This window comes from Pongo abelii, chromosome 6 (genome assembly GCF_028885655.2).
Source record: "Pongo abelii isolate AG06213 chromosome 6, NHGRI_mPonAbe1-v2.0_pri, whole genome shotgun sequence".
NCBI classification, from domain to species: Eukaryota; Metazoa; Chordata; class Mammalia; order Primates; family Hominidae; genus Pongo; species Pongo abelii.
Window position 1 is genome coordinate 42,567,276 of NC_071991.2, and position 14,765 is coordinate 42,582,040.

At 36.8% G+C, this 14,765-nt stretch overlaps 1 long non-coding RNA gene across 2 annotated transcripts in view; it reads right to left on the bottom strand.

Moving 5' to 3' along the window:
• Positions 1-14,765, bottom strand: part of LOC129060328 (uncharacterized) — a 79,573-nt gene that overhangs the window by 62,008 nt on the left and 2,800 nt on the right. For both annotated transcript variants that reach the window (XR_010140841.1, XR_010140842.1), the window contains 2 exons: positions 14,670-14,763; positions 13,070-13,099 (listed from right to left, as the gene is read on the bottom strand). This is a non-coding gene — a long non-coding RNA (uncharacterized LOC129060328). The remainder of the gene's footprint in view (positions 1-13,069; positions 13,100-14,669; positions 14,764-14,765) is intronic.

A 14,765-nucleotide genomic window follows, 5' to 3' on the forward strand; every position in this document is an offset into this window, starting at 1 on the left:
ACACTATGTTGAATAGAAGTGGTGAGAGAGGGCATCCCTGTCTTGTGCCAGTTTTCAAAGGGAATGCTTCCAGTTTTTGCCCATTCAGTATGATATTGGCTGTGGGTTTGTCATAAATAGCTCTTATTATTTTGAGATACGTCCCATCAATACCTAATTTATTGAGAGTTTTTAGCATGAAGGGTTGTTGAATTTTGTCAAAGGCCTTTTCTGCATCTATTGAGATAATCATGTGGTTTTTGACTTTGGTTCTGTTTATATGCTGGATTACATTTATTGATTTGCGTATATTGAACCAGCCTTGCATCCCAGGGATGAAGCCCACTTGATCATGGTGGATAAGCTTTTTGATGTGCTGCTGGATTCTGTTTGCCAGTATTTTATTGAGGATTTTTGCATCAATGTTCATCAAGGATATTGGTCTAAAATTCTCTTTTTTTGTTGTGTCTCTGCCAGGCTTTGGTATCAGGATGATGCTGGCCTCATAAAATGAGTTAGGGAGGATTCCCTCTTTTTCTATTGATTGGAATAGTTTCAGAAGGAATGGTACCAGCTCCTCCTTGTACCTCTGGTAGAATTCGGCTGTGAACCCATCTGGTCCTGGACTTTTTTTGGTTGGTAAGCTATTGATTATTGCCACAATTTCAGATCCTGTTATTGGTCTATTCAGAGATTCAACTTCTTCCTGGTTTAGTCTTGGGAGGGTGTATGTGTTGAGGAATTTATCCATTTCTTCTAGATTTTCTAGTTTATTTGCGTAGAGGTGTTTGTAATATTCTCTGATGGTAGTTTGTATTTCTGTGGGATCAGTGGTGATATCCCCTTTATCATTTTTTATTGCATCTATTTGATTCTTCTCTCTTTTTTTCTTTATTAATCTTGCTAGTGGTCTATCAATTTTGTTGATCCTCTCAAAAAACCAGCTCCTGGATTCATTTATTTTTTGAAGGGTTTTTTGTGTCTCTATTTCCTTCAGTTCTGCTCTGATTTTAGTTATTTCTTGCCTTCTGCTAGCTTTTGAATGTGTTTGCTCTTGCTTTTCTAGTTCTTTTAATTGTGATGTTAGGGTGTCAATTTTGGATCTTTCCTGCTTTCTCTTGTGGGCATTTAGTGCTATAAATTTCCCTCTACACACTGCTTTGAATGCATCCCAGAGATTCTGGTATGTTGTGTCTTGGTTCTCGTTGGTTTCAAAGAACATCTTTATTTCTGCCTTCATTTCGTTATGTACCCAGTAGTCATTCAGGAGCAGGTTGTTCAGTTTCCACGTAGTTGAGCGGTTTTGAGTGAGATTCAAAATAAAAGGATGGAGGAAGATCTACCAAGCAAATGGAAAACAAAAAAAGGCAGGGGTTGCAATCCTAGTCTCTGATAAAACAGACTTTAAACCAACAAAGATCAAAAGAGACAAAGAAGGCCATTACATAATGGTAAAGGGATTAATTCAACAAGAAGAGCTAACTATCCTAAATATATATGCACCCAATACAGGAGCACCCAGATTCATAAAGCAAGTCCTGAGTGACCTACAAAGAGACTTAGACTCCCAAACATTAATAATGGGAGACTTTAACACCCCACTGTCAACATTAGACAGATCAACGAGACAGAAAATCAACAAGGATACCCAGGAATTGAACTCAGCTCTGCACCAAGCAGACCTAATAGACATCTACAGAACTCTCCACCCCAAATCAACAGAATATACATTTTTTTCAGCACCACACCACACCTATTCCAAAATTGACCATATACTTGGAAGTAAAGCTCTCCTCAATAAATGTAAAAGAACAGAAATTATAACAAACTATCTCTCAGATCACAGTGCAATCAAGCTAGAACTCAGGATTAAGATACAGTCTTTTCCAGACAAACAAATGCTAAGAGAATTTGCCACTATCAAGCCAGGACTACAAGAACTGCTAAAAAGACTTCTAAATCTTGAAACAAATATTTGAAATACACCAAAATAGAACTTTCTTAAAGCATAAATCTCACAGGAACTACATAACAATAACATAATTAAAAAATAAAAAACAAGGTATTCAGGCAACAAATAGCATGATGAATAGAATAGTACCTCACATCTCAATACTAACATTGAATGTAAATGGCCTAAATGATCCACTTATAATATGCAGAATGACAGAATGAATAAGAAACCAACCAAGTTTCTGCTGTCTTCAGGAGACTCACCTAACATATAAAGACCCACATTAACTTAAGGTAAAGGGATGGAAAAAGATTTTCCATGCAAATGGACACCAAAAGCCAGCAGGGGTAGCTACTCTTATACCAAACAAAACAAACTTTAACACAATGGAAGTTTAAAAAGACAAAGAGGGACATTATATAATGACAACAGGACTAATCTAACAGGAAAATATCACAATTCTAAATTTATATACACCTAACACTGGAGCTCCCAAATTTATAAAACAATTACTATTAGGCCTAAGAAATGAGATAGACAGCAACACAGTAATAGTGGGGGACTTTAATACTCCACTGACAGCACTAGACAGATCATCAAGACAGAAAGTCAACAAAGAAACAATAGACTTAAACTAAACCCTACAACAAATGGACTTAATAGATAATTACAAAACATTCTTCCCAACAACTGCAGAATATACATTCTATTCATCAGCATATGGAACATTCTCCAAGATAGATCATATGACAGGCCACAAAACAAGTCTCAGTATATTTAAGATAATCAAAATTATATGAAGTACTATCTCAGACCACAGTGGAATAAAATTGGAAATCAACTCCAAAAGGAACCCTCAAAACCATGCAAATACATAGAAATTAAATAGCCTGCTCCTGAATTATCGTGGGGTCAACAATGAAATCAAGATAGAAATATAAAAATTATTTGAACTGAATGATAATAGTGATACAACCTACCAAAACCTCCGGGTTACAACAAAAGTGGTGCTAAGAGGAAAGTTCATAGCCCTAAATGCCTACATCAAAAAGTCTTAAAGAGCACAAACAGATAATTGAAGGTCATACCTCATGAAACTGGGGAAACAAGAACAATCCAAACTCAAACCCAGCAGAAGAAAACAATAACGAAGATCAGAGCAGAACTAAATGAAATGGAAATAAGCAAACAAAAAAAATACAAAAGATAAATGAAACAAAAACTGGTTCTTTAAAAAGACAAATAAAATTGATAGACCATTAGTGAGATTAACCACGAAAAGAAGAGAGAAGATCCAAATAAGCTCAATTAGAAACAAGATGGGATATATTACAACTGATAACACAGAAATATGAAAGATTATTCAAGGCTACTATGAAAACCTTTACATGAATAAACTAGAAAACCTAGAGAAGATGGATAAATTCCTGGAAATATGCAACCCTCCTAGATTAAATAAGGAAGATATAGAATCTCTGAACAGATCAATTATAAGCAATGTAATTGAAATGGTAATTTTAAAAATTGCCAACCAAAAAAGTCCAGGACCAGTCAGATTCACAGCTGAATTCTATCAGATATTCAAAGAAGAATTGGTATCAATCCTATTGACACTATTCCAAAAGACAGAGAAAGAGAGAATCCTCCCTAAATCATTCTTTGAAGCCAGTATCACCCTAATACCAAAACCAGGGAAAGACATAATAAAAAAAAAACTACACACCAATATCTCTGATGAACATAGATGGAAAAATCCTTGGTGCAATATTAATGAAACAAATCCAACAGCATATCAAAAAGACAATCCACCATGATCAAGTGGGTTTCATACCAGGGATGCAGGGACGGTTTAACATACATAAGTCAATAAATGTGATACACCACATAAACAGAATTAAAAACAAAAATCACGTGATTATCTCAATAGACACAGAAAAAGCATTTGACAAAATCCAGCATCACTTTATGATTAAAACCCTCAGCAAAATTGGCATAGAAGGGACATACCTCAAGGTGATAAAAGCCATCTATGACAAACACACAGTCAACATTATACTGAATGGGGAAAAGTTGAAAGCATTCCCCCTGAGAACTAGAACAAGACAAACATGCCGACTTTCACCACTTCTTTTCAACATAGTACTGGAAGTCCTAGCCAGAGCAATCAGAAGAGAAAACCTGACAAAAACAAGAAATGGGGAAAGGATTCCCTATTTAATAAATGGTGCTGGGAAAACTGGCTAGCCATATGTAGAAAGCTGAAACTGGATCCCTTCCTTACACCTTATACAAAAATCAATTCAAGATGGATTAAAGACTTAAATGTTAGACCTAAAACCATAAAAACCCTAGAAGAAAACCTAGGCATTACCATTCAGGACATAGGCATGGGCAAGGACTTCATGTCTAAAACACCAAAAGCAATGGCAACAAAAGCCAAAATTGACAAATGGGATCTAATTAAACTAAAGAGCTTCTGCACAGCAAAGGAAACTACCATCAGAGTGAACAGGCAACCTACAAAATGGGAGAACATTTTCGCAACCTACTCATCTGACAGAGGGCTAATATCCAGAATCTACAATGAACTCCAACAAATTTACAAGAAAAAAACAAACAACCCCATCAAAAAGTGGGCAAAGGACATGAACAGACACTTCTCAAAAGAAGACATTTATGCAGCCAAAAAACACATGAAAAAATGCTCACCATCACTGGCCATCAGAGAAATGCAAATCAAAACCACAATGAGATACCATCTCACACCAGTTAGAATGGCAATCATTAAAAAGTCAGGAAACAACAGGTGCTGGAGAGGATGTGGAGAAATAGGAACACTTTTACACTGTTGGTGGGACTGTAAACTAGTTCAACCCTTGTGGAAGTCAGTGTGGCGATTCCTCAGGGATCTAGAACTAGAAATTCCATTTGACCCAGCCATCCCATTACTGGGTATATACCCAAAGGACTATAAATCATGCTGCTATAAAGACACATGCACACGTATGTTTATTGCCGCATTATTCACAATAGCAAAGACTTGGAACCAACCCAAATGTCCAACAATGATAGACTGGATTAAGAAAATGTGGCACATATACACCATGGAATACTATGCAGCCATAAAAAATGATGAGTTCACGTCCTTTGTAGGGACATGGATGAAACTGGAAATCATCATTCTCAGTAAACTGTCGCAAGAACAAAAAACCAAACACCGCATATTCTCACTCATAGATGGGAATTGAACAATGAGAACACATGGACACAGGAAGGGGAACATCACACTTTGGGGACTGTTGTGGGGTGGGGGGAGGGGGGAGGGATAGCATTGGGAGATATACCTAATGCTAGATGACAAGTTGGTGGGTGCAGCACACCAGCATGGCACATGTATACATATGTAACTTACCTGCACATTGCGCACATGTACCATAAAACCTAAAGTATAATAATGATAATAATAATAATAATAATAAAAGAAAAAAAAAAAAAAAAAAAGAAAGAGGTAAAGGGCATCGAAATTGGTCAAGAGGAAGTCAAACTGTTACTGTTTACTGATGATATGATCATATACCTAGAAAACCCTAAAGACGCATCTAAAAAGCTCCTAGAACTGGTAAACGAATTCAGCAAAGTTTCAGGATACAAAATTAATGTACACAAATCAGTAGCTCTGCTATGCACCAACAGCGAACAAGCTGAGAATCAAATCAAGAACTCAACCCCTTTCACAAAAACTGCAAAGATATAAAAATAAAATACTTAGGAATATACCCTAACCAAGGATGTGAAAGACTGCTACAAAGAAAACTACAAAACACTGCTGAAAGAAATTACAGACGACACAAGCAAATGGAAACACATCCCATGTCCACGGATGGGTAGAATCAATATTGTAAAATGACTATACTGCCCAAAGCAATCTACAAATTCAATGAAATTCCCATCAAAATACCATGATCATTCTTCACGGAACTAGAAAAAAAAATCCTAAAATTCATATGGAACCAAAAAAGAGCCTGCATAGCCAAACCAAGACTAAACAAAAAGAACAAATATGGAGGTAACACATTACCTAACATCAAACTATTCTGTAAGGCCATAGTCACCAAAACAGCATGGTACTGGTATAAAAATAGACACATAGACCAATGGAACAGAATAGAGAACTCAGAAATAAAGCCAAATACTTACAGCCAATGGATCTTTGGCAAAGCAAGCAAAAACATAAAATGGGGAAAGGACACCTTATTCAACAAATCGTGCTGGTGTAATTGACGAGCCAAATGTAGAAGAATAAAACTGGATCCTCATCTCTCACCTTATACAAGAATCAACTCAAGATGAATCAAAGACTTAAATCTAAGACCTGAAGCCATAAAGATTATAGAAGTTAACATTGGAAAAATCCTTCCAGAAATTGGCTTAGGCAGACTTTGTGACCAAGAACCCAAAAGCAAATGCAACAAAAACAAAGATAAATAGATGGGACTTAATTAAACTAAAAAGCTTCTGCACAGCAAAAGAAATAATTAGCAGAGATAAAAGACAACCCATGGAGTGGGAGAAGATCTTCACAATCTATACATCTGACAAAGGATTAATACCCAGAATCTACAAAGAACTCAAACAAATCAGCAAGAAGAAAACAAACAATCCCATCAAAAAGTGGGCTAAGGACATGAATAGACAATTATCAGAAGAACATATACACATGGCCAACAAGCATGCGGAAAAATGATCAACATCACTAATTATCAGGGAAATGCAAATCAAAACCACAAGGCGATACCATCTCATTCCTGCAAGAAGGGCCATAATCAAAAAAATCAAAAAATAGTAGATGTCAGCATGGATGCAGTGAAAGGGGACACTTTTGCACTGATGGTGGGAGCCTAAACTAGTACAACCACTATGGAAAACAGTGTAGAGGTTCCTTAAAGAATTAAAAGTAGATCTACCATTTGATCTAAGAATCCCACTACTAAGTATCTACCCAGAGGAAAAGAAGTCATCATACAAAAAAAATACTTGCACACACATGTTTATAATAGCACAATTTGCAATTGCAAAACTATGGAACCAGCCCAAATGCCCATCAATCAACAATTGGATAAAGAAAATGTGATATATATATGTATATGTGTGTGTGTGTGTGTATAAGTGTGTGTGTGTGTGTATATGTGTATGTGTCTGTATATATGTGTGTGTGGATATATATGTGTGTGTGGAGATATATATATATATATATATATATATATCTGACAAAGGACTAATATCCAGAATCTACAAAGAACACAAACAAATCAGCAAGAAGAAAACAAACAATCCCATCAAAAAGTGGGCTAAGAACATGAAGAGACAATTATCAAAAGAACATATACACATGGCCAACAAGCATATGGAAAAATGATCAACATCACTAATTATCAGGGAAATGCAAATCATATAATCATTATAGATAGATAGATAGATAGATAGATAGATAGATAGATAGATAGATAGATACACACACACACACACACCATGGAATACTTCTCAGCCACAAAGAGGAACAAAATAATGGCATTTGCAGCAACCCGGATGGAATTGGAGACCATTATTCTAAGTGAAGTAACTCAGGAATGGAAAACCAAACATCATACGTTCTCACTCATATGTGGCAGCTAAGCTATGAGGACACAAAGGCATAAGAATGATACATTGGACTTCGGGGACTCAGGTGAAAGGGTGGGTGTAGTGAGGTATAAAAGACTATATATTGGGTACAGTGTACACTGCTTGGGTGATGGGTGCACTGAAATCTCAGAAATAACCACTATAGGGGGCTGGGCGCGGTGTCTCACGCCTGTAATCCCTGAACTTTGTGAGGCCGAGGAGGGCGGATCACGAGGTCAGGAGATTGAGACCATCCTGGCTAACACGGTGAAACCCCATCTCTACTAAAAATACAAAAAATTAGCCAGGCACGGTGATGGGTGCCTGTTGTTTCAGCTACTCGGGAGGCTGAGGCAGGAGAAAGGCATGAACCCGGGAGACAGAGCTTGCCGTGAGCCGAGATCGCCCCACTGCACTCCAGCCTGGACGACAGAGCAAGACTGTCTCAAAAAAAAAAAAAAAGAAAGAAAGAACCACTAAAGAACATATTCATGTAAGCAAACACCACCTGTTCCCCAAAAACCTATTGAAATATTAAAAAAACTTTTTTTTTAATTTTAAAGTGAAAAAAAACTACCTGTTGGGTACTATGCTTACCACTTTGGGTGACAAAGCAATCTGTACGTCAAACCCCTGTGACGGCCAATTTACCCATGTAAGAAACGTGCATATATACCACCTGAAACTAAAGTAAAAGTTGGAAAAAAATAAAAACTAAGAACTACATCCCACTTGGGAATCAGAGCAATCACACCACAGGAATTTCAGGGGCACCAGGTTTCTTTGCCAAACACAACATGAAGTTTCAGCAAAGCTGCAGGGAAACATTTGTTTGGTAATAACAGTAGTTGTTTGTTTGTTTGTTTGCTTGCTTGCTTGCTTGTTTGTTTTGGAGTCCACCTATTTAACCTATTGAATCATTCCAGTGAAGAATAGAACCTCTAAGCACTGATGTCTGGTAGAGTGGATAAGTGAAGCCTTTTTCTGCTGGTCATACCTAGTGCAAACATTGCAGAATTGTCCTGCCAGTAGTAACAACTGGGTGACAATGTGTTTTTTCCTGTGTATCTCTTCCAGTTGTTAGATTACTTTTTCCATATTTCCTAGGTTTCAGATTTTTTAAAAATTTCCTGAATGTATGCTTTTACAAAATAAATGGTGTTTGCTGAAATGTGTGTGGTCTAAGTGCACAGCTAAACTCTTGGTATCTAGAATCAAAAATAAACTCCTTTAGGTCTGACCTATTTAGAAAATGTATCCTGGGCCTTTTTTTTTTTCTTTTAGATCCACACAAAATCTGTTATTAAATCATGTTGGAATTTTAGAGATTATTTACAAATAACCTCTGTTCATGCTATGGTTTAATTAAAAAATATATAACATTCATGTATATTAAACATTAAGATAGAAAAATTGTGGTGATGAAACTTTAGTTTGTCGTGCCCATTTTGAAGAAGCTGTTCTTTCTGAATATGTAGCCCCCTTTAGTTTGGCTCCATGTGATAATTTGCCTATTCTAGAGGATTCAATAAATGCTACATAATTACGATTTCATATTTAATGTACATGCACTAGAATCTAATGAATGTGCGGCACACCATCAATTAATCAAAGTGCCTGAGAGAAGGATATTCCTTCCAGATAATTGAATTTACTGGCAAATTCAGGGTTTAATGGCAAATCCTTTTACTTTTATCCTTGTTAAGAATCGGCCTAAAATGCATTAGTTCACAGTACAGTGTACCAAGGATTAACATCTGATATTCACAAAAAAAATTGTCCTTTACGTGCCTCATTTTTGTCAGTCTAAACATCAGTTGTCCTTACAGAGTACTGGAAATGCAGAGATGGCTGTTGCTTTGAGTCTGGGATGTATAATTTGCTTCTTTCTCCGTAACAATGAAGTAGAGCAAAATATCTCGGTTAATTGGAAGTCTTTATTAATTGGGTCTCTCTTTATTGTCTTCACTAGAATAGTTTTTGCAAGTTCCAAATTATGTAATAGGGAGTTCTTTTTTCAACAAAAAGGAAATTCCCAGGTAAAAGCATTATGCCTAATGAACTTTCAAACAGGTGCTTCCGTCAGGAAAGAGCCTCATTCTTGAAAGCTTTATGACCCAGGCTAGAATTACAACCAGTGATAACATGAGCCTCAGCCCAGGACAGTGTTGTCATTCTTTTCAGATGCTTATCTTAACACGGAGTAAAGTCGAGTCTATCAAACAGAGATGGGAATTTCACTAGGGCAGATTTGGGCTGGATCATAAAATGCCAGTCCTGTGCCCACACTGCTTGTGTGTGAGCCCTCTAGAGAATCTTCTAGAAATGTGACTACGAACCTCAATCTCCCTTGTGTATGTATGGCAGGGGGAGGGGATGTGCATTTTTAATGTATCGTAATGAATTAAGATTTATGAACATTAAGTGAAGACATATTTTATGTTTTCAACTCCACTATCAGAGGCTGAAGGGATCTGAAAGTAGTTACAAAAGTTAGTCCTTGTGCTCAGAAATATTAATCTTCTGGGTTAATAAAAATGGGCCAATGTAACATCACCAAGGAACACTTAACTACTGGAACTGCGTCTCTAGAAGTGGTGCTCACAGATTTATCAACACCGAGGCTGGGAGTTTGGTTTATAATCTTTGTCGCTAACTAAGAAAAGCCATGTTTTCAAATACACATTGGATTACATAACTCCCCATAACATAAAACCTTCTTCCTCTTTCATTTCAGACACATTTTGCATTCTATGGGGTTCTATGTGTCTGTGTGTCTATGGATCACAGAGTCAGACTCCTTTAGCGCAACCAGCTACGCTGTTCCCTAGCTCAGGTTACACTGGCTTTTTAAAAAGTTCTCCTGAAAATATCAGATCCCACCCCCCACCCTATTTAAGAAACTTCTCAATTGCTGTGTTCTGTACCTGTGACATCCGCACCCTGTTTGCTTTGCCAACTTTCCATTAGATGTCACACGAAATGTCAGCTCCCACAGTCCTCCCTTGACTCCACTCCTGCACTCATCCATTGCATGCCAATTCTCCTCTTATGGTTTTTCTTTATTAAACTTCTCAGAAATTGCACCTAAATATATGTTTGAGTATTTAGGAGTTTTTGCTCCCACTAGCCTATCTATATAATCCATGAAAAGGGGAACCACATCGTTTTTGTTTACTTCTATGTTCTCAGTCCCTAGCACAGTTCCTAACATATGGGAAATATTTAATAAATATCTGTTGGATGAATAAAAGACTAAATCAATAAACGAAACACAAAATAACATGAGATAATCAGACATAGACTGCATGTGCCCTTAAATTATGCTGTTAACAATAAACACCTTCATCAAGTGATTTCTATTACTTGTTAATTTATTCATTAAATACGTATTGAGTGCCTGCTATATATGCTGGATATTGTGCCAAGTATTGAGAATTCATCAGTAGCATTAACAGAGCTCTGGTGCTAAAATCCTGGCTTTAAATCCTGGCTCCACCAATTACCAGTCATGTGACTTTGGTTACTTAAACTCTGGAGACCTAAGTTTTCTCATATGCAAAAGAGAATAATATAATACGTGCCTTTGATGGTTGTTGTTAGATTTTAAAGAGTGGATATAAGTAAATAAATTAGAACAGTGGCTAGCACTTATAAATGCTGTCTATGTGTCAGCTACTCTTGGGGAACAAGGTGATTGTCTACCAGACTAGCTTAAGATGCTGGAAGCAACAGTAGTCCAAAGGGTAGCAGGCTGATGCTTTCATTCTCATTTAGTCCTGTGGTAGGACCGGGTCTCAGTTCCCTCATTCGCAAATTGTAGAACATAGTATCTGCCACCCACGAATGAGAGGGTCTCCAGTGAGATAGTGTAAACTGCAAAATACAATGCTGTTATAAACTAGCATTTTTTCATGGGTAACACCTTTATTTCACTTGGCTTATCTTAAAAACTCAGGGTTTTCTAACACCATCCATTCTTTTTAAGTGCTCATTATACTTTATTTGATGGTTTTAAACATCAAATATCATATTGGGGCACTGTCCATCTTTTTCCAGTATTTCTTTTTTCATTTTCTATGAAAATCTAAATAAGAATTGATATCCTATCTGTAATATTAGGCAGTACAATATTTTGAGTTTGAAATGGGAGCTCAGCTAGATTTTCAATAAAGTATGTGCGTTTTCTCAGCATCATTTTATAAGTCTATTATTATTATTACTATCACTACTATAATAGCATTCTTCTTATCTAAAATTGTGAAAAGTGGGCATATGTTCAAACTCTTGGGCAGAATTTTTAAGGGAATTAGTCACTGTCACCCATTGCTCAAGTAAATTAAAATGTGATAGTCTATATTATCCCACATGGGTTATGGAGAAAATGCATAATTTCCCAGGAGTGTAAGGGAGGGTGGGAGTATTGGACTAAAGAATCTTGTTTTCTAGATGTAATTTGATACTTTCTCATTGGAGTTTATACTATGCACCCCACCAGTAATACTCTGTCCTCTTTTTCAGGTTTTGGTTGGTCTTTTTAAATTTGTTTTTACTTGTTTTTGCATTTTACTCAAATCACTATAGTACCAGAAATGAAAAATTTAACAGTTCTGACCCACATCACTTATCACAGAGAGTAGTTCATAAATAGACATTTGATAAATTCATGTTACATTTATAAAACTTTCTACTCTTTTGGTATACAGAAGTTTTAGGTAGTGAGAAACATCACACTCTTACTCATCATTTCTTACCTTGCCTTCTATACAAAAAATACTGGGTGAGCTTTTAGGGAGTCTCACCTGTAAGGTAATTTTATGTGCCCAAAAACTAAGAAATCTGTCGTTATATTATTATTGGCATCCTTGTCATTATTTATAATAATTATCTTAGGAAAGAACTTGCCATTTCTGGATGGTCTATAATCCCAAAATAATAATCATAGCAACCGCCATAATAATGAGCAATATAATAACCATTCATTAAGACAGTGATTCATAATCTTAACCATTATCACATTATGTTTAATTATGATGACAGTGGTGAAAATTACTATTTCCAGCTATTGAGAATGCAAGGAATTTCAGAACTCAAGGGAGGAAAGTAAAAATAAAAACATTAATGAAGCTTTTTTTCTTAATAATCTCTAGAAGAAATTATTGAAAAATTAAGCTTAAAAATTCAAAATTTATCTTGATTTAACTCACATTCATCTGCCTGATTTCTGATAGAGAGACACGAAGTTTTCAGGTTGTTTAAAAACCTAGTTGTGTGACTTTTTCCTCTCAAATTTCCACCAAAAACATTTTGCTCTGTTCCAAACCAAAAATAATTAGGAACAATCCTGACAGGAGAATGCGCCTGACTTTTCAAAGTCATTGCTTGTGTTTATGACAAAGCTGGAGGACTGTGTTTGGCTTGGTCATAGCAGGAAACATCACATAAGAAGAAGGGAAGACAGACGTCTTGGCTTACCAGCGAGCTGTAAAACCTTAACGGCCTTGTCTGGGAAGAAAACAAAAGAGAATGTTTTGTACCGTTGGTAGCTGAGAGTCCTTTTAGGCATGACATAAAAACCGCAAGTATGCAATCATGATTGCATTATTTAAAATCTACATGTGACTATCATATATATGTAATGTACATATCTTTTAGGCATGACATAAAAACCGCAAGTATGCAATCATGATTGCATTATTTAAAATCTACATGTGACTATCATATATATGTAATGTACATATCTATTGCTTATTTACAATTAGCATTGATTACTGATTTTGTAATAAAAATATGTTGGAAATTATGGAATCTGAGTGATGCATATAGCTTTCCTGCTCCCCACTAGCCTCCAGTACCAAATTCCTCATCTAGGGAGAAGTGGAAGAAGCCGGATTTTCCTGTGTGCCAGGCATTCTGACAGGCAGTGAGAATACAAGAAACTGCCTTAGTAAACTTACAGAGTGTGAAGAAAATAGATAATTAAACATGAAATCACAAGCCACTGGGAAAGATGCCACAGCCCCAGCCCTGAGGACACTGGAGGGTCTCATCAGGCTTGGGATGGCAAAGAAGCCATCAAGGTTGGGACCTGGAAGGAGGACAGGAGTTTTCAAGCAAAGGGAAATCAACTACGTAGCAGAGATTTCAAGGGAAGGAAGCAAAAGTATTTGGAGTATACACAGGAGCCTGATGAAGGGCATTAGGAGAAAACAAAGGAGTTTTATTTTTGCCCTCAGTGAGATAGTTAATCCAGGAAGAGGCTGGGTGCAGTGGTTCATGCCTGTAATCCTAGCATTTTGCAAGGCCAAGGAGGAAGAATCGCTTGAGTCCAGGAGTTCAAGACCAGCCTGTGTGACATGATGAGACCCCATGTGTACAAAAAAATGAAAACATTATTAACTTGAGAGGCTGAAGTGAAAGGATTGCTTGAACCCAGGAGGTTGAGGCCACGGTGAGCCGTGATCGCGCCACTGCGCTCCAGCCTGGTGACAGAGGGAGACTGTCTTAAACTTTTTTTTAAAAGAAAGAAAAAGAAAATCCAGGAAGGGTTTATTTGGGGAGTGATATTATCAGATCTGTGTTTTACAAAGACAAACAAATCTGGGCACAGCAAAGAATGGAGCAGACTTCTCTTTCTGACACCATGGCTGACTAGATATTTTCGAGGGTCAAAATATCTACATGTTGCATTCAAAGTAAGTTTTCTCATGTGTTTGTTTTGCTTTAATTGCTGGGCTTTCAGAAAGTATGGGAAAGGAAAAAGAAAACTTACCGTATTTTAGATCAGTGGTTCTCAAAATGTGGCTCATGGGCTCCTAGTATTTCCCCTAAATTTTTCAGGGAATCTAAGAATTTAAAACTATTTTCATAATAAGCAGTCATTGGTCCCCCCACTGTGTGAACATTAGCAGTGACTGCATAGGCAGCTGTGGATGACAGGGCATCAAGGCCATGGGGCAAACCAGGACTCTGTTTTCATCTCCATACTCTCACAATTAAAAAAAAAAAAAGTCAAATTCACATAAGAATTAAAACCTTTTGCCTTGATGAGGCAAAAGATTAATTTTGTTTATACCTATCCTGGAGAGTCAGTCTTTTCAGTATTCTCTGCGATGACACAGGAAGTTTGCAGAAAGCACTTCTATTGCTCACACGAGTAGGAACATTGTCT